Source organism: Muscardinus avellanarius (assembly GCF_963383645.1).
Source record: "Muscardinus avellanarius genome assembly, chromosome: 8".
Lineage (NCBI taxonomy): Eukaryota > Metazoa > Chordata > Mammalia > Rodentia > Gliridae > Muscardinus > Muscardinus avellanarius.
Window position 1 is genome coordinate 66974962 of NC_137794.1, and position 18587 is coordinate 66993548.

Genomic DNA, 18587 nt, shown 5'->3' on the forward strand with positions numbered 1-18587 from the left:
GAGAAAAGGTTAAACACATCACATAATAGTTAAACTGACTAATGTAGAAGACAAGAACAGAATCTTAAAGGCAACAAAAACAAAAGATCAAGTGACATTCAGAAGCAAAACAATAGGAATCACTCCAGACTTCCCAAATCAAGTCATGAAAGCCAGACGGGCCTGGAATAACACATTTCAAACATTGAAAGAAAACAACTTGCAGCCCCAAATTTTCTACCCAACAAAACTATCTCTCAAATTAGACAAGAAATAAAAATCTTTCATGACAAACAGAAGTTAAAGGAATGTATATCTTCCAAACCAGCACTAGAGAAAATACTCACAGATATTAATTGCAAAGAAGAAATAGGAAATACATGCCAGAATCAGAGAAACAAAAATTTCCACCCAGCAAACACTAAGCAAAGAAGAACAAACACTACCTCAAACAGAGATTAAATATCAATATGTTAGGAATTAAAAATCATCTCTCAGTAATCACACTGAACATAAATGACTTCAAATCTTTAATACAAAGACAGAAGGTGGCAAAATGGATTAAAAACCACAATTCATCTATCTGCTGCCTGCAAAAAACACACCTTACAAGTAAAGACAGTCACAAACTAAAGGTAAAGGGCTAGAGAAAAGTAATCCATGCCAATGGAGCTCAAAGACAAGCAGGAGTAGCAACCATGATATCAGACAAGTTAGACTTTAAGCCCAATCTTATTAGAAGAGACAAATCAGGTCACTTTTTACTGGTTAAAGGAACAGTACAGCAAAAGGAAATAACTACAGTTAATATCTATGTCCCAAACACTTTGAAGGCAGTATTTAGACAAAAAGTCATAGCACTGAGTGCCCACATATGAAGAGCAGAAAATCACCAAATAAATAACCTAACAACTTCAAAGCCCTTATAAAACAGAAACAGTCTAACACCAAAGCCAGTAGAAGGCAGGAATTATTAAAATGAGAGCAGAAATTAATGAAGTAGAGAATTAAAAAACAATACAGAAAATCAACAAAACCAAAAGCTGGTTTCTAGAAAAAATAACAAGATGATAAATTACCAGCCAACTTAACCAAAAAAAGAGAATTAACCCAAATTTTGAAGATAAGAGATGAAAAAGAAGATATTACCACTGACAGTGTAGAAATACAGAGAATTATCTGAAACTACTTTGAAAAACTATACTCCAAAAAAAATGTAAAATCTGGAAGACAACTTTCTAGATAAATACAACTTTCCTAAGCTGAGTCAAGAAGATATAGAAAATCTAAACCAACCAATTGTAATCAAATATATTGAAACAGCCATAAAGAGCCTACAATCAAAGAAAATCACAGGACCAGATGGTTTCCAAAGTGAGTTTTATAAAACCTTTATAAAAGAGCTAATTTCAATACTCTTAAATTTATTTCATGAAATAGAAACAGTACTCTCCCAAATAATTCTATGAAACCAACATTACATTAATACCAAAACCAAATAAAGACAGCTCAAGGAAGGAAAACTACAGGCCTATATAATTGATGAACTTGGATGCAAAACTGCTAAACAAAATACTAGTAACACACATTCAAAACCACATCAAGAAAATCATATGCCATGACCAAGTTAGGTTAATGCCAAGGATGCAAGGCTGGTTCAACATACAAAAATAACATGATCATTTTAATAGATGCTGAGAAGACATTTGACAAAATCTAATATCTATTTATGATAAAAGCACTGCAGAGAATCAGAATAGAAGGAAGATACCTCAACATCATAAAAGCAATCTAAAATAGACCCACAGCCATCATCATATTAAATTGGTAAAAACCTTGAGAATTCCATAAAAAAAAATAGGAAGAAGACAAGGATGTTCATTATCACCATTTCTTTTCAATATAGTACTTGAGACTCTAACCAGAGCTATGAGGCAAGAAGAGAAAAATCAAAGGAGTACAAATAGGAAAAGAATAAATCAAACTTTCACTATTTACAGATGACATGATACTATACTTAGAAGAACCAACAATCTCAACCAAAAGGCAACAATCTCAACAAAGTCAGCAAAGTGTCTGGATACAAAATCAATCTTAAATTTGGAAGCTTTTCTGTATACCAGTCATAAATCCACTGAGAAAGAAATCCAGAAAACACTTCCACTCAGGATATCCCACACAAACACAAAAAAATACTTAGAAATAAACTTAACCAAGGGGATAAAGACTGCTACAAATAAAATTTAAAAACATTGAAAAAAGAAGTCAAAGAAGATCTAAGAAGATGAAAAGATCTCCCATGTTCATGGATAGGCAGAATAAATAGTATCAAAATGGCCACTTCCAAAAGTGATCTATAGATTCAACACAATCCCCATTAAAATACCAACGTCATTCCTCAGAGACATAGAAAATCAATCCTTTAATTCATTTGGAAGAAAAAAAAACCCAGAATAGTTAAAGTAGTTCTCAGCAACAAAAACCATGCAGAAGGAATCACAATACCTGACTTTAAACTATACTACAAAGCCATTGTAACAAAACAGCATGGTACTGGCAAAAAAACAGACACAAAGACCAATGGGGTAGAAGAGATGCCTCAGAAACAAATCTGTGCACTTACAGCCAGTTTATTTTTGACAAAGGGACAAAAAACACATACTGGAAAAAAAGCCTGTTCAGGTATTGGCAAAACTGGTTAACTGTATGCAAAAAAAGGAAATAAACCCCACTTTCTCACTCTGCAGAAGAGTCAATTCAAGATGAATCAAAGACTTGGTAATTAGATCAGCAATCTCGAAGCTTTTGATGAGGGCATAGGTCCAACACTGCAACACATTAGGCACATGTAAAAACTTTCTCAACAAGACTCCAAACACACAAGAAACTAAAAGGCAGATCAATATGTGGGATTGCATTAAACTGAAGAGCTGTACAGCAAAGGAAACTATCAAGAATCTCAATTGAGAGCCAACAGAATGGGAAAAGATTCTTATTACCTGCTCCTCCAAGAGAGGACTAATATCTAGAATATACAGAGCACTCAAGGAACTCAGTACTAACAAAACAAATAACCCAATTAAAAAAAATGGGCAAGAGAACTAAATAGACACTTCATTAAAGAAGACATCCAAATGGCCAATAAATGCATGAAAAAATGTTCAACAGCATTAGCAATTAGATGCAAATCAAAACTACCCTGAGATTTCACCTAACTCCAATTAGGATGGTAATCATTCAAAACACAAATAACAACAAATGTGCATGAGGATATGGAGAAATGGGAACTCTAAGGCATTGTTGATGGGACTGCAAATTAGTACAACCACTTTGTAAAGCAGTATGGAGGATCCTCGGAAGAATGGGAACAAACTTACTATAAGATCTAGCAATACCACTTCTGGGTATCTACCCAAAAGAATGGAAACCAAACTACCAAACTAATGCTTGTGTATCTATGTTCATAGCTGCACAATTCATATTTGCCAAACTCTGAAATCAGCCAAAATGTCCATCAACAGATGAATGGATTACAAAACTATTGGATATGTACACAATGGAATTTTACTAATCCATAAAGAAAAACACAATTACATCACTTACAGGGAAATGGATGGAACTAGAGAACATTATGCTAAGTGATATTAATCAGTCACAAAAAATAAGAAATCGTATGCTCTCTCTAATATGCAAAAGCTAGGGAAAAATGGGTCATAGAAGAAATTCTAGATGAAGAAGAAGAAGAAACTATAGATTAGCAAATAAGAAGACCTGAGAGATTGGAAGGGGGTAGAGAAAAATTCTCTAATATTCATTATGTAAATTAGCATACATATCAAAGTCAATCACTATGCCAAACATGAGAAGGGAGGTGTAGAGAATGGGGAGGGAATTGGGTAAGGGCTAAATGGGTGACATATACAAAAATAAATAAATAATAAATAAAAAATAGTGTATTGAATGCATACATATAATTTTCCTGTTGAAACATTTTCTTAGATCTAATCAATAGAGTCCCATTTCAAAAGATTTAAATTAAAATGTGATTTGTTGCCATGTATGAATATTATAGACTTTTAGGCTAATGCATGTTAAAGATTGACTTTTATTATAATTGTTTTCAAAGCAGTGCATAAATTATTCCCTGGAAATAAGCCTTTTATCTTTTTCTTTACTTTTAAAGAATACACTGACTTCTTCAGACCACTGAAGTTCAGTTTTTAGTATCCTGGAGTCATTATTCTTAAATGATTCACCAGAACACTCAATTCATGGGACTCTAGCATATACAATTTAAGTCTTGTGTTTATGTAATCACTTCATTTCAAAAGGAATGATTTGGAGAAATCAAATTATCTGTGTCTACTTGTTATAGCCAGTTATTTCTTTAAGCTAATAGCAGACGTTTTCCAATTTAGATTGATAAGAAGTAATTATCTTTTGTTTTTGTTTGCTTATTTGTTTTATCCCACACAAAATGGAGTTCATTTGCTATGAAAAGTGTCATTACAATTATACAACAACAATATTGTCAGCATTTAAATGGTCAGGTTAAAATGAAACATTTAAATTAGCATAAAAATCATCTTCAAGATGAGATTGTTTTTTAAAAAGTCTAGTTTTGGGAAACCTTCTGAAAGTTAATATTTTTACATTTTATTTGACATATTTCTTGTTAACTTGATACATCCTCACTAGTGTGTTGCCTTATTTGAAACAAAAGCAGAACTTACTTTAAATTGATACATGTGGGAAATGTTTTATACATTACTTTGTGTTAAAGCAATCATAACTTTTTTTTTTTTTTGCGGGTCTGAGGATGGAACCCAGGGGCATTTGATCTCCGAGCTATACCCCCTGCCCTGTTTTTTATTCTTTATTTTGAAACAGGGTCTCACTGAGTTGCGGAGGGCCTCACTAAGTAGCTGAGGCTGTCTGCGAACCACGATCCCCCGGTCTCAGCCTCCCAAATGCTGGGATTATAAGCGTGTGCCATCACGCCTGGCCAATCATAACATTTAAAAAAATTTAGTACATTTTTTGTTGCAGTGCAAATATAAAATGCAATAATAAACAGCCCTGTGCCTGTGACCGTTAGGAGCTTCATTTATACTTATGCACATTTTATTTGCAGGTATCTTTTCTCTCCAGATGTAACATCTCTCTTATATAAAACTCATGATGATATAAATCTTTGTGAAAAGACAGATTAAAATCATGCCTCTTCCAAATGCTTTTGGTGTTGCTTGACAGTCAAGCTGGAAAGAAATTTTATATTCTTCTTCTTTTACTGCAGTGTAATGAAACCTGCCATATAGTTCTGTTGACAATAATAAATGATTAATACTTCTGATAAAATATTTCTTTCCAAAAATTAAATAGTGTCTACAAATCCATAAATTCTGTATCAGTGTTAACATTTATCTTGACATATCAGATATAATTCTATACCATAATCAAATTATTAGCTCTGTTCTATCATTTTTCATTTAGTAGCATGTCAGTGGAATAAGACACAGTGTTCAATAATGTCATGACTTCAATAAAATAAGAAATGAAACAAGGACAAGCCCTTGGCAATCATTTTTATTCCAAATGAAAATGCTCATCATGACTTCTTCTTACCTTTCTTTTTAATCATAGACACTCAATGTAATCTTTTGTCTTTTTTTTAACAACTTGAAATATCTTAATTATTAAGAAAAAGGACATGGGGTTGGAAATATAGCTATCATAACTTTTTTCATCTTCCAACTCTTTAACACTGAAAGTATATGCTTATTTTTCTAATTAAAGATTTATTTTTAAAATATTTTCTTATATCAACATATAAACATTTCGACCACTATTTATTACATTTTTTTATTTTTTATTTTTGGTGGTACTGGGGGATAAAACCAGGGGCTTTTCTAACTCCAGGCTATACTCCCAGACCTATTTTATACTTTATTTGGAAACAGGGTCTCACTAGGTTGCTGAAAGCCTCACTAAGTAGCCAAGGCTGGCTTCCAACCTGTGCGATTCTCCTGTCTCAGACTCCCAAGTGCTGGAATTACAAGCATGTGCCACTACACCCAGCTTATTTTTACATTTTAATTGGCATGAAATTAATTAATTGAAATTATCAACTTTTATTCAAAAGCAAAGCAAAACAAAAAACCTCACAAAACAATAAAAAAATGAAGACCAAAGTAATGATTAAGACAACTACACAAGAAACAGTAAGCTATAAAAATATGCTAAATCTCTTTTGCAATTATTATGCTAACTTAAGGCCTAGAGCATAGTAGGTGGAATATAAATATTTTTCAATGATTATATGAATTAATGTATTTCCTTAGTTCAGGGTGATAAGGAATGTTGTAGAAAGCATGCCTGTGTTATTCACACTCAAAGAACACCCCACTATTAACAACTCCTGCCTAATTAAAGCAATCCTTGTTTTATTTATTTATTTATTTATTTATTTATTTATTTATTTTGCGGGTCTGGGGGTGGAACCCAGGAGCATTCGACCTCTGAGCTACACCTCCTGCCCTACTTTTTATTCTTTATTTTGAAACCAAGTCTCACTGAGTTGCAGATGGCCTAAGTAGCTGAGGCTGTCTGCAAACCACTATCCTCTGGTCTTAGCCTCCCTAACGCTGGGATTACAAGTGTGCGCCACCATGCCCGGCTTAATCCTTGTTTTAAAACTCAATAGCTAGGATGTGAGGGCGATCTGGGTGCGACATCTGTCACCCCATTGATCGCCAGGGTTGATTTGGCTGATCTGGCTGGCTAGGCGGGTGTCCCCTCCCTCCCTCACTGCTCCATGTGCGTTCCTCCGGAAGTTGTGCGCTAGATCGAAGAGGACGTCCTTCCCGAATAGAGGAGGACCTCCAAACAAGCTCTCAAGGTCCATTTGTAGGAGAACATAGGGTAGTCAAGCTTCCAAGACTCCAGTCACATCCAAATGAGGCGCTGCACTTGTCAGTCTGCCTTTCTTTAAAAAAAAAAAAAAAAAAAAAAAACTCAATAGCTAATGATATTGACTAACTTCTCTAGCTCAAAGTTTCCTGTGTATAAAATGTGGATGATTATAGACCAAAAAATATTAAGAAGAGAGTCTTTTGTGCAGGATCAATACATGCCTTCACTGCTCCTCTCACCACTGCCATCATCATTATTAGAATATTAGAAGTACACTGCCTCTTCCATATTCTTGAGGACAGTTAGTTAAACGATGGCCCTGGACACGTCAAATAAAATAATCTCTATCAATAAAAGTGGTGTAAGCAACAGTACTATAAAAATACATTTTTTTTTAATTTTTGCTAGAAGATTACCATGGGCTGAACTGTGCCCTGCCCTCAGAGGTTATAAATTGAAACTCTAACACCTCCTCCCCCACAGGTATGTGCATGTGCACACACACACACACACACACACACACACACACACACACACCTCATAATGTGACTGTATTTGGAAATTAAAACATTTTAAATTTATTTTTTATTTTATTTTTATGTCAAACATATTGAAAATGGCATACATTTAGCCTGTGCTTGGTGCCCTCTCTCTCCCCTTTAGTGTCCTCCCCCTCTCCCAACAAAGAGTGTCCAGGTTGACCATGCTACATTCATAATTTTACACATATTCGCATGTAACTCCTCCATTAATCAACCTCAGCCTTCTTCCTCTCCTATCCTTACTTTCTAACTTTGCCAAGATTACTCCTCCATTATCTGGAGTCCTCTGGTATCACTGATACTCCCTAATTTGGGCATATTAGAGAAAACATATGTCCCTTTTCTTTCTGTGCTTGGCTGATTCAACTTAACATAATATTCTCTAGATCTTTCCATTGTCTTGCAAATGACATGATTTTGTTCTTCTTTATAGCTCAATAGAATTCCATTGTGTGTATTTCCCATAGTTTTGCAATCCATTCATCTACTGATGGAGACCTCCTAGGTTGGTTCCATATTTTGTGCTGCTATGAACATGGGTATGCATATATTACTGTAGTTCTCTGATTTAAACTCCTTTGGACAAATACCCAGGAGTGGTATAGCCGAATCATATGGTGGATCTATTCCCAGTTTTCTAAGGAATCACCACACCGATTTCATAGCGGCTAAACTAGTTTACACTCCCATCAATATTGTAAAAGAGTTCCTGTTTCCCCACATCCTTGTCAGCATTTGTTGTTATTTGATTTTTTTTATGCTTACCACTCTTATTGCAGTTAGATGTAATCTCAGCATAGTTTTGATTTGCATCTCACTGATGGCTAATGAAGTTGAATATCTTTTCATGTATCTATTGGCCATTTGTATTTCTTATTTGTAAAGCATCTATTCAGTTCAGTTCAGTTGCCCATTTTTTGATTGGGTTATTTGTTTTGCTAGTGTAGATTCTTTTGAGCTCTTTGTATATTCTGGGTACTAGCACTCTATCCAAGCGGTGGCTGGTAAAGATCTTCTCCCATTCTGTAGGCTTCCTTTTTAGTTTCTTGGTGGTTTCCTTTGATGAGAAGAAACTTTTTAGTTTGATGTCATCCTGCATATTAATCCTTGCTTTAATTTCCTGAGCTTTGGAGGTCTTGTTGAGAAAGTTACTGCCTGTGCCTATATGATGAAGTCTTGAGCCTATGCCCTCCTCTAATAACTTCACTGTGTCTGGTTTAATTTCTAAGTCTTTGATCCATCTCAAGTTGATTCCTGTGCATGGTGAGAGATAAGGATTTAGTTCCATCTTTCTACAAATGGATAGCCAGTTCTACCAGCATTATTTGTTGAAAAGGCTGTCTTTTCTCCAGCATATGAGTTTGGCCCCTTTGTCAAAGATTAATTGACTATAGGTGTGTGGGTTTGTTTCTGTATCTTCTATTTTGTTCCACTGGTCAATATGTCTGTTGTTTTGCCAATACCATGCTGTTTTTACTACTCTTTCTCTATAGTATAATTTTAAGTCTGGGATTGTGATGCCTCCTGCATGGTTCTTATTGCTGAGAATTGCTTTGGCTATTCTGTGTCTTTTCTTTCTCTATATAAAATTCATGATTGATTTTTCTAGTTCTATGAAAAATGCCGTTGGCATTTTAATGGGAATTGCATTGAATCTAAAGATCAGTTTTGGCAGAATGGCCATTTTGGTGATATTTTATTCTGCCTATCTATGAAAAAGAGAGATCTTTTCATCTTCCAAGGTCTTCTTTCTTTTCTTTCTTTATTGTTTTATAGTTTTCATTGTAGAGGTTTTTTACATCTTTGGTTAGGTTTATTCCTAGGCATTTCATTGGTTTTGAGGTTATAGTGAATCAAATTGCTTTCTTTATTTCTTTCATTGTGGAAAGACCATCTGAGAAAACAACAATAAGGAGAGAGGTCAAGGAAGAGACTAACCGTGCTGACACCTTGAGCTAGGGCTTCCAGTTTCCTGAACTATGAAGAAAAATTTCTGTTGTTTGAGTGATCCAATAAATGGCATTTGTTATGAAATCTCTACTAAACTAATATAAATAGCATTTGGCCTTGACAATATATGTCTAACACAATGTCCCTATGTTCAATTGTTTTGTTAATTCTTATTTGTTTTGTTGTATCTAGAGATTTTTTTAAATATGCTCTCTGAAATTTCTCCACACCTGGATTTAGAAAACAAGCTTGTATAATGCTTCAAAAAAGAAACAAAAGTACTTTTCACTGGTAAATTTTAAAGATATTTAATGACTAGACCTTTGTTCCCTAGAACTTTTCAAGAAATGGTGTTAAAATTCCTGAGTCTTTCATATTTCATGAACTAACGCTGTCTTCATAGTTTTTCTGCTGATTAAAGATATGCCTTCTTATGGCTCTCTTGGAACAGATATATAATCACTTATGAAATAAGATAGAAAGTAAGAATGTTTTTATATAACCTAAATATATTACTCCTTAGATTTGTTTGGTACTTAAATAAAAATTGAGTTGAAAATGTATGTGGAAGTATTTCTTATCTCCCTCTTCTTCCTTCTCCATCATTTGATTAATCACAAAGACAATGATCCCAACTCTGATTGGCCTCAGAGTGCCTTGATTGAAATGAACTTTATTTCTAGTACAGTGATTAATCAGGTTACTTCTGCACTTTCTACAATGTGGATTACTTTATAGGTTAAATTTTTTTCTCTATATATTGGTTGAGATTTATATTAGTCTGATGGGTAAATTTAGCTCAAACCTTTTTTTTTTTCTCTTCTCTACTAGGGATGGGACTCAGGGGCATTCTACTTCTGAGCTACACCCTCAGCCCTATTTTTTATTCTTTATTTTGCAACAGGGTCTCACTGAGTTGCAAAGGGCCTCACTAAGTAGTTATGGCTGTCCACAAACCATGATCCTCCTGTCTCAGCCTCCCAAATGTGTGTGCCACCACTCCAGGCTCTTAGGTATTTCTTAATCCAGTCAAGATTATCTTAATCTTCTGAGACAGGAGGATTGTGGTTTTCAGACAGCCTCAGCTACTTTGTGAGGCCCTTTGCAACTTAATGAGACCCTGTTGCAAAATAAAGAATAAAAAATGGGGCTTGGGGTGTAGCTCAGAAGTAGAATGCCCCTGGGTTCCATTTCAGGATCACACACACACACACACACACACACACACACACACACACACGATTGTAAGAGTGTCTTAATCGGGAATACTTTAATCCAGACAATACAGATTGACCATTACAGATACACTGAAGATATGACAGCCTTTTAACAAGAGATTGAGAAAAATGGGTATCCATATATAGAAGAATGACATTAGACTCCTTTCTCTTAGCCTGTAAAAGAGTCAACTCAAGAAGGACTTAGATATAGAAATTAGAACAGAAACATTACAACTAATTAGTTCCCCAACATATAGGCACATTTTTACCTAATTCATCACAGAATCTGCATATTTGTTATATGCAAGTAGATTCTAGACCTGTAAAAGGATATACGGCCCTGACATCACCAATATGAGATGATGTTGGTGATTCCAAGTGTAGTCACCTTCCAGAATCAATTTCAAAGTAGTCTTTACCCTTCTTTATTTAATGATATAAATTGAGAATAAGAAATAAATTAATAAATATAAATATAACCAAATGTTTTTCTGTTGTTATTGTTGACTTATTGAGGAAATAGTTTGGCTGAATGAATGAAATCAATGAAGCACAGTGATTAAGGAACATTTAATCTGGTATATTTTCTAATATGCTTAAAAATAGGCTTCTGGGCCATGATGATTTTTATTACTTTCAACATACCGCTGCTGTGCAAATATTACCTCTGTCAATTTTGCTCTTCTCAAAATAATTCTCTTCAGCAGAATATCTTTAATGAAAAAAGACTGTTACCCTAAAAAAAATCAAAATTCTCATTGTAATGAGACTGTTTACATAAAGCATTTATATTTATGGCTAACCATATTGGTAAACAAAATTAAACACAAAACCTATACTCTGATCCCAACTAAATATTAAATGTTAGCCAATATTCATCCTCACCATAAAATATATCTCCATCTGCTCTATACTTTACTAAAAGCAGAAGATAACTAACAGAAGAGAAGGAAAATTTATACCTTACATAAAATCAAAATATGAATAATATTTTTAACTTCTTTGAGTATCCACACTTTCAGTTTCAGATTCTTTGTAAATTAGTAGGAAAATAATAGCCTCTTTTTAGAAGTACTATAATCACAGAAACTTAGAGACAATTATACTGAATGGATAAGCTAATAATAATATAATATAGTATAATATAACAAATATTTATCTGGTACACATGTGCATATTTGTGTGTGTGTGTGCACACACACATACACCTTTAGGAAATAGTTTCTCACATTTCAAATGAAATTTTGAATAAACTCTTTGTATGATTTGATAAAGGACATGTAACATTAATTCTTGGCAGAATGTCATAGTTTACATTTCACACTAAATTCTTTGAATTAGAGCTAAAGATTAATTGAAGGAGAGAATACTAGGATTGAACTCAGGGGCATTATACCTTAGATAAAATGCCAGCCCTTCTTATTTTGAAAAGAGTCTCACTAAGTTGCTGAGGCTAGCCTTGAATCTGTAATTCTCTAGTCTCAATCTCCCAATTGGAATTATATGCATGTGCCACCACATCTGACCGAAAATTAAGTTTCAATACCAGTGCATTGCAATCTTCATAGACTTTCAAGTTAACTATCTTAAAATACTGTAAAAATACTCTTTGGAATACTTAGTTTACTTAGCTTTTTATAATATAACAAGAAAATTACAGAACATGGGAGGCCCATATTCTAATTCCAAAGTTAAATTTATGGAGTTCTATGGTTAAAATTATCAATCCTCTTTGAATTTATGAAAGGTTAAATATGTTATTCTCTAACTTAATTTTAATTTAAGTTCAGCAAAAGTGAACTGTAATATTTCAATGAAGATTTAGTTATATGAGTCATGTGTAAAAATGTAGACTTTCAAATTAATATTAGTCTTTAGTGAATTCTTGATTTCTTGGTAAATTTGATTTTGTATACCTCTCAGAACATTAATCATTCTGATTCTTATTTGACACAGAAAAATGTGAAATGTTGATCCAAAAGGGAAAGACAATCCTGCTATAAGTGCTCCTAACGCATCTCCTTGGCACAGAATCATAACCCACATCTGGGGCAGGGACCAGGGTGGTAAAAAGGGGTCACATATTTGCTATACTTCGTGATACAATTACTTTCTCACTCTCACCCTCAATATGATTGTGCAAGTCCTTGTAAAATTATAAAGCTACATACAATATTAAATATTCCATTTTTAGAATCTGATAATTATTTTTCTTTTTTAGAAAATGAAAGTCATTGTTCTAAATAGGTGCAAGTCAAGATAAAAGGGTTCTATTCACTTTTTTGCGGGATGACTATTGTGTCTATATGAAGAGTTGATACTGTAGTTCCAGTATATATTAAAGTCCCTAAACAAAATAAATAAATAAATAAAAAAGACAGAGAAATAGTCTTCTTTATAAAGCAGACAAAGAATTTTACAGATTTTAAAGACAAAACTCAGGACTTCAAAGCATGTTCTAAAATCACATGAAAATAATTTTGAAAATCGCCTGAGATATATTCAGAGCTATCTGCAATCACCATAAAGTGGAGAAAAATTGGTAGATTCTATCTCCTGACATCCTGACATTACAGATTCACGTGTTTATCCACTTCAAGCAAGGCTGAGGCTGACTTTTTAGTGTTGTGAGCTCTATGGTCTTTCTAATATAATTGCTATGCTGATTGATTTCTCAGTAGAACCCATGTGTGTGAAATATCAGGATCTCCAGAGAGGAGGGTATGAACAATGTTCCCATACAATAACTATTTTTTCTTGTCATAATCTTTGAGTTATTTGTTGTTGTTTTTTCCTCAAGCATCAAGATAATTCCAAATTAAGAATATTCTTCTAAAATTTAAATGTGTTAAATATTCATCTAACTCTGAGAGATGTCTTTGAACTTTTCCACTTGGCATTTATTTAGCTATGCTGCCTTTAAGAACAATTTTTCGTTTCATCCAGGAAGTACAAAGGCAGCTCATACATTTCAATAACACTACTTCGGAAAGGATGCCTTGGCTTGCATATACAAAAAACATTCTGATAATTTATACATTTCCAACACAAATTCTAGCTTTAGAAAACACGTACGCTCATGACTCCCACAAATGCTTTTTCCTTTGCTCAGATTTCAGGCAACAAAAGAGCCAGAAGGTTTGGAATTTGTATAACCCCAAAATATGTTTTCCTAACTAATCTTGGCAAGCTTAAAACCCTGGAAAGTCACAATTCACTTCCCAGGCGATCATCCTGGACAGCTCAGCAGCAGAAAAGCAGAACAGGATATCCAGCTATTGGACTGAGCCGCCGGCCCAGGTGGTCCACTTGCAGCTGTGGAGAGCCGCTTACCAGAAGGGTAGCGCCCAGTGCAGGAAGACCTGTTCCTTTCCTCTGTCTGCAGCTGGAGAGAAAAGCAGGGTCTGAGCTCCCCGCACCTATGCTGACTGCCGACATCACACTTTTCAGTAACAGTGAAAACTAACAATAACTGTCACAAGAGGAACGAATCATTTATGTGATTTAGGAGGCCACAACTCGGCAAAGAGTTGGCCATTACAAAACAGCTTTGGTTTTACTATTGCACTGAGTGAGACACAACATCAGAGACATCTGTTCGCAACCAATTGCTTCATACCTAAGTTAACTAAATATATGAGGTGAAATAAAGGATAAAGGGAAGGTTGGGGATCATAACAGACTCCCTGACCTTGTGTTCAGAGTTCCATGACAGAAATTTTCATCTTTCAAGGACAAGCTCCTTTTCCCTGGAACATTTTTCTCTAATTGTATTTCACTTTCTTTATTTTTTAAAGGTTTTTTTTTTATTTAAGCTAATTAATCATGAGAACATTTTTTATTGAGAAGCTTGTTTATATTTATTAAACAATTTTGAAATATACAGAAGGTAATGTCAGGAAGAACAATAAAAAATGTATTTCCAAAATTGATAGTGAATTGACACTTGCTTGTCACTATAAATCAATGATAAAGTTTTTATTTTAATTTTTCTGTGAAGCACTTTTAGAGGGGGGAAATTATTTACATTATTCAAATCTGAGTCTTTTATTCTAATTCATAAAATTTCAAAAAGTGTTTTTATGCAATTGATAAAATGGTATATATATCTTTTTTATATTTCTGTTACTCAGCAAATTTATATATATAACAAATAAATGATAAAGAAGAGAAAGATAGATAGCTATGATAGAGGGACAGATAAATAGAATACTTTTACTGGTACATTATAGTCTCACATCATGCACACAGGACTTGGTGAGCTTTTCCCAAGCACCCTCCCTATTTCACAGCTACCCCATTTCCCCATTACCCCATTTCCCTATTACCTCACTTCCCCATTACCCCATTTCCCCCTTCCCCCATACAAGATTTTGAGACTGGCATTGATATTCTCACATATGAACATAATGTCAGTGGAAGTCACTGATCCTCTCTCTTCTTCTCCCCTTTTCTCTAGACCACCTTTGAGTTTCTCCTCTACTATCCGAAGTCCTTCTGGTATTCCAATTATTACCTAGCTTTCTCATTTGAGAAAAAAAAATCTGATCCTTCACTTTCACTGACTGTCTAATCTCACTTATCATAATGTTCTCCAGGTCCAAATGACATTATTTTGTTCTTGTTGATTGTTGAATAGGATTTCATTGTGTGTATAACTAAGATTTTTTGGTAATCCATGTATCTGTTGATGGACACCTATGTTAGTTCCATAATTGTGAATTATGATGCTATAAACATGGATATGCATACATTACTATTCTGATTTCAGTCCCTTTGGAAAGATACCCAGGTATGGAATAGCTGGATCATATGGCAGATCCAGTTCCAATTTTCTGAGGACTCTCCACAATGATCATAAGATAGGAATGGTAAAACTTGTCATGGACATAAATACTAAACAGTATAACAAGAAAATAGAAAGTATAGAATGAATGATAGCTATTATAGTTTTACTCACTTATAGTGTTTTATATATTCAGACACTCTGAGTACTGTGAAACCAAATCTCTATGGTTTTTAAATGAGTTCACATATAAAAGTTGTTGAAAACTCAGACTTAGGAAACAGTCCTGTGTTGGAAAGCTGATTCTGTTTTTTAGTGGTTGTTTGACAATCTATTTATTTTTTCAGAGACTCAGTATTTTTCTCATCTGAAAAAAAGATAAACATTAGTATCTACCTTATAAAGGTATTGAGACAGTAAAATACGACACTATTTATAACATGTCTAGCATGGTGCTGGATGTATATAAAATTCTTAAGGTTACCTTTTAAAACCATGAAGATGAGAACTATCTTCCTACCTTTAAGTGTTCTTTCATTGGCTTAGATTTTCTTAATTTTTGAAATGGCATGAGAATTCTATAGTTTTACATCATGAAATAATTCAGTTAATTATCATAGATGCTTTCTTGGCTGCATTCCTATGCTAGAGTCTCTAGTGGAGCCCTGAAAGCTAAGAAAGCTTTCTTAGGAAAATATTACTGACTTGGTAGGAGGTCTTGAGAAATAGATAGATATGTTTTAATAATGCTGCCTTTGATATGTGATATCTCAACAAATTCTTGAACATTTAGCCCCACAGAATCACTCGGTGTTTTTCACTCTCTTTTGTAATCTTCCAAAAGAAAAGACAAATCTTTTTTTTTTAAAAGAAAAGGATCTCCAGAACTTGGTCTTTAAAAGCAAAAGATTCAATTAACTCCATAAGACAATTAATTAATCCTAGCTTCTAGTGGGGGTAGATTCCTATTGTAATTCAAAGAAGACTCATTTACTCATTGTGTCCAGAGGACACAGGAGGGAAGAATAGCTGCTTCTCAGTTCATGTGGCTCAACAGAGGAGTCATCGCCTGCATTCAAAGCCAGGTAACTATAGGGACACATGCATTTCCATGATTATAGTGGCAAAACTCACAATAGCCAAATTATTGTGAGCTTTTTTTTTTTTTTTTTTTTTTTTTTTGATGGTACTGGGGTTCCTGGAAGCCTTTCTACCTCCGGGCTACACTCCCAGACCTATTTTTGCATTTTTATTTGGAAACAGGGTCTCCTAAGCCAGCGCGCGCGGCTGGCTTCGAACCTGCGCGATCCTCCTGTCTCTGCCTCCCAAGCGCGGGGATTACAAGCGTGCGCCACCATGCCCGGCCCTATTGTGAGCTTTCTAAGGAACCAGCCTAAGTGCCTGTCCATAGATGAATGGATTATAAAATTATGGTATGTGTACACAATGAAATTTTACTCATCCATAAAAATGAAGACAATCATGTAATTTACAGGAAAACTGGCTGTAACTCGAGATTATTATGCTGAGATGAACCAGTCACTGAGAGTAAAGGGTCATATGTTTTCACTCATACGTGAAAGCTAGAGAGAAATGAAAGAAAGAAGACTTCAGATAAGTGTGGGAGACACTAGTAGAAGAGTGGAAGGGGATGTAGGAAGGGAGGTGGGGAGGAGAAGATATGGTGATGGAAACAATTCAAACAATCTTCTTTGTTCATTGATGAAGTTATCTCTATCAATGTAAATATTTACGGGGAATAGGAGGGAACAGAGTGGGGCATTGAGGGAGTCACAGAACAAATGCGGTTCTATTTCTCTGAAACTCACTATGATGAATAATTACAATGTGCTAATAAAAATAAAAAAAGAAAATAAGATTTCTAAGTAACCCATTATTTCCTGCTCACCGGAAGGAGGTGAGAGTAGCTGCTTGGATGTTGGAGTGGAGACCTGGAGACCGAGACCACATGTGTATAGAGAGGCTCCCATTAACTGGCTGTTTCCATTTCTCGGAATTTAAATAGCAACATAATGAAAGACTTTTCTTTTTTTCTGGGGAATCAAGCAAAGTAACTTTTAAAATTACATGACTTTTCTTTTCCCAGTTTAATTGATCTCTAAAACAAAAGGTTTAGAAGTCAAGATACATCCTTAATTTGTCAGTTCTGTCAGTATCTTTTCCTGTGAAGCAGGCCTTCATTTTCTTCTAGCTATATCCCCATGTTTCCCACTTTTCTTCTATCACTGGCTGGATTGCCATTGGTAAGCTTTGCTGTATGCCTTGAATCGGTCTTCAATTGAACTAGTTAGCCAGGATCTAGAAATGAGATGTTTACCCTCTGGGAATAGAAGTTTTTATTATGCAGAGTATGAAAGCCTCTGACATGGATCCACCAGTGCTACAAGTGTTCCCATTCTCACTCACTGGACACTCGGGAGTTGACCCATGGTCTTCTTCCTGCCCAAGTCTAGTAAACACATTGGTCTCAGTGACGCCTAATTGCCTCAGCTTCTTATCCACTGGGCTTTATCCCAAAGCTGTGACCATGTTTTCAAATCCTGATTTTTCTCTTAGGCTTAAATGTACATAGATTTAATATCAATGACTCCTGACTTAGATGATAACAGCTACTTCTTGTCAAGGAAGGGGGAAATGTGAACATTCTGATTTAGACACAGTCACTGTTGCCTGGATTCAATATGTTTCATATTTTCTCTCAGCAAGATTTCCATTTCCTGTTTATAGGAGCAAATGCTAAGCATGGAGAATGTGTAGAAATTGTAGGTTCCATTTTAGAGTCTTTTATTGATAGAAAAGTCTTATCGTATATCATTATAAAAAAAGATTCTAAAGCCGGGCGTGGTGACACACGCTTGTAATCCTAGCATTTTGGAGGTGGAGACCAGAGGATTGTGGTTCGCAAACAGCTTCAACTGCTTAGGGAGGCTCTTCGCAACTCAGTGAGGCGCTGTTTTAAAAAATAGGGCTGGGGGTGTAGCTCGGAGGTAGAATGCCCCTGGGTTCCATCCTCAGTACCACACACACACACACACACACACACACACACACACACACACATAAAAAAAAATCTATGTGTTAAACAGTGCTTACCATCTAAGTCCATCACATTCAACTTTGATGCTTTTGTGCCATTCATCACTGTTTGGGAAAAAATGCAGAAATCTTAGTACTTAA